This window comes from Bidens hawaiensis, unplaced genomic scaffold, assembly GCF_021521415.1.
Source record: "Bidens hawaiensis isolate Kalapana, Puna unplaced genomic scaffold, B.hawaiensis_p1.1 tig00419527_1, whole genome shotgun sequence".
NCBI lineage: Eukaryota > Viridiplantae > Streptophyta > Magnoliopsida > Asterales > Asteraceae > Bidens > Bidens hawaiensis.
Genome location: NW_027504890.1, coordinates 40940 through 43755, shown reverse-complemented (window position 1 = coordinate 43755; position 2816 = coordinate 40940). Strand labels below are relative to the sequence as shown.

The following is a 2816-nucleotide window of genomic DNA, read 5'->3' as shown; positions in this document are numbered from 1 at the left end:
ATATTGTGTTTTAGTTATTTTGTTCGTGTTCTTGATATCGATTGATCAGTTCTTGATAAATTGGTGAAGGTGACCTCATGGTTCAACACTTGCAATCATGCACAAGCTGCATACTAACTACAAGTTTGCCTAGGTCAACAAGGACTTCAAAAACATATACAAAATGAAAATGGTTTACCAGTGAGTTCAAAAACATATATATATTTTTTCACATCCATTCCATCAAACACGTGCATGTGACTAAACACATGGAACATATATATTAGCTTATGTTATCCATCTAGTATTCAATATATTAAAATTTTGTCAAGTAATTTCACACATGAACCGATGAACGTAAGAAGTCACCTAACCCAGTCCCGCTATTATAAATACTGACACTATTTCCTAATTTCATTTCAAGCAGGAAACTATGAACAAAACAAAGAAATATTGTTTCTTCATCTCTATAGCAGTCAATGCACTATTCATTAGTATATGTATATATCTGTATGCGGGTGGAGGTCGATGGGGAGAGAAGAATCTAGTGATTAGTTACCTGTCATCGTCGTCGGCGTTGACATGGACGGAGCAAGCGGCGTTGGAGGCGGAGGCGGTTGCAGCCGTTACATGCTCAGGCCATGGTAGAGCTTTTGTTGACACCTTGACTCCTGATGGTCAACCTGTTTGTGAGTGCAATGGTTGTTATAACGGCACTGATTGCTCTTTATTTGATCCTGAATGTCCTGCTAAGGCTCAAAGGTAATTCGCTGATTATATGAGTTTGTTTCGATAAACGCTTATAGAACTCCTAGTTTCTTTAGCAGGTTAGGGTTTGCAATTCAGAAAGGGGTGGCGGCGCAGCTTGTTGCCCGCCTACCTGCTATGTTGATGTAATATCTATGTTTCTATATAACGAGAAAATAATATTACTAATAAAAAAAAATTAATATATAAAGGATAGGAAAGGAAAAATATGTAACATATTTTTTATTCATAAAGTTGTGAAATTTGTGAATAATGCAGCGGGGATATGCTATATCTTGAGCCATTTTGGATGCAAAATGCAGTCGATACTGCAGTCGTCATATCAGCGTGGCATCGTATGACTTACAATTACGCTGACAGCACTATGATGTCTTCACAAGTCGAATATTACATTCGCAAGCTACATTTCATTGTGGGAAATGCAATTACCGAAGGACGACACATAGTCTTCGGTGTTGGGTCAGCTCAACTTCTAAGTGCAGCGGTTTATGCTCTTTCCTCTGAAAACATATCTTCACCGTCAAGCGTCCTCGCTGCCGCACCGTACTATTGGGTAGCATGCTTAAATAAATATTTATTAAAATTTTATGATGCGTTTAAAAGTTATATTGTTTTTATTTTGCTACCTTTAGTTGTTCAAGGATCAACCTTGTTCTTCAACGCCAAGACTTTTAACTTCGAAGGAGACACAAACTCATCGCAATCAAATAAAACGGATTTGGTTGAATTCGTAACATCACCAAACAATCCAGACGGGGGATTGAAGGAACCGGTTAAAGGAAGGAAGACGATAAATGATCATGTCTTTTTTTGGCCACATTTTACTCCTATCCCCAGCCCTTCAGATCAGGATGTTATGATTTTTAGTCTTTCTAAGCTCACCGGTCATGGTGGTTCTCGATTTGGGTATGTGTGTGTTTTTTTATAACCAGTTTTAACGTAGAAAACTTAACATGAAACCTGAATAAATACTTATACATTTTGCTTTAACCACTATATATACGTTGATTATATATAGGTGGGCGATTATAAAAGATAAAGATGTATATGACAAGTTTATGAACCATTCCTTCTCGGCTAGTATTGGAGTTTCTAAAGACACCCAATTAAGAGCTTTGAAGATTTTAAAAGTAATTGTTGAAGGCGGCGGAAAATCGTTTTTCGAATTTGCGAATAATAAAATGAAGGATCGTTGGGATAGATTGGATTCTATCATGTCGAGGTCTTCAAGGTTTTCTATCCAGAAAAGAGAACCTTTGGACTGCACTTTCTTTAAGGAAACCAGGCAACCAAATCCAGGTAAATTTATTTCATGTAATTAACCTTGACGACTTCATTATAAATTATAAAAAAATGGTTCAAATACAATATTTTCTCTCTCTTAAAAAAGAAGATATGTTGAAAGATTAGTTTATATGTATATATATTGTGTGTGCTATCCAGAAACCAGAAATACTATATAACTAGTATATAATAATTGCAGCCTTTGCATGGGTGAAATGTGAAAGAGAAGAAGATGATAATTGTAATGTAGTGTTAGAGGCGGGAAAAATCATAGGTCGTCCTGAAACCCTTTTTGATGACTCAAATCGTTATGCACGACTTTCTCTCACCTAGAGCGAAGATGACTTTCAGTTGCTTATAAAACGACTCACCCAACTGATTGATCAAGAAAATGGTGGTCTTGAGACTGTAAAAAACTCAAATGAACCATTATATTACAACAGAAAAGGGTTATATCTATAAGCCTCTTGCATAATTTAGACTTGTTGGATCAGTGTTTGTGAAATGTGTTTGGATGTTTGAAGTTTGATATTTTGAATAAATGTAGCACGTGTTTTTAGATGCTTAGATTTTATTGAGTCAGACACAAAAATCTATCAGGTTGATTAGACGTTTAGGGTTGGGTAAAGCTTGTCACATAAAAATTCAATGACTAAATCTAAAATTGGCAGGTACAGTTCTTAATGTTGCTCACTTTATTATTGTGGGAATTATTTGTGAAGGTACTACAAAAGAAATCTTTTAATATGTTAGATTGATGAAAAAATATATGTTGAAATTTTGGT

At 35.4% G+C, this 2816-nt stretch overlaps 1 pseudogene across 1 annotated transcript; it reads left to right on the top strand.

Moving 5' to 3' along the window:
* Positions 1-412: 412 nt before the first annotated feature.
* LOC143609286 (tryptophan aminotransferase-related protein 4-like) lies at positions 413-2559 on the top strand (annotated as a pseudogene). Its single transcript, XR_013149392.1, has 5 exons — positions 413-741; positions 1006-1300; positions 1380-1653; positions 1766-2046; positions 2231-2559. The product of XR_013149392.1 is annotated as a tryptophan aminotransferase-related protein 4-like (transcript).
* The last annotated feature ends 257 nt before the right edge of the window (positions 2560-2816 follow it).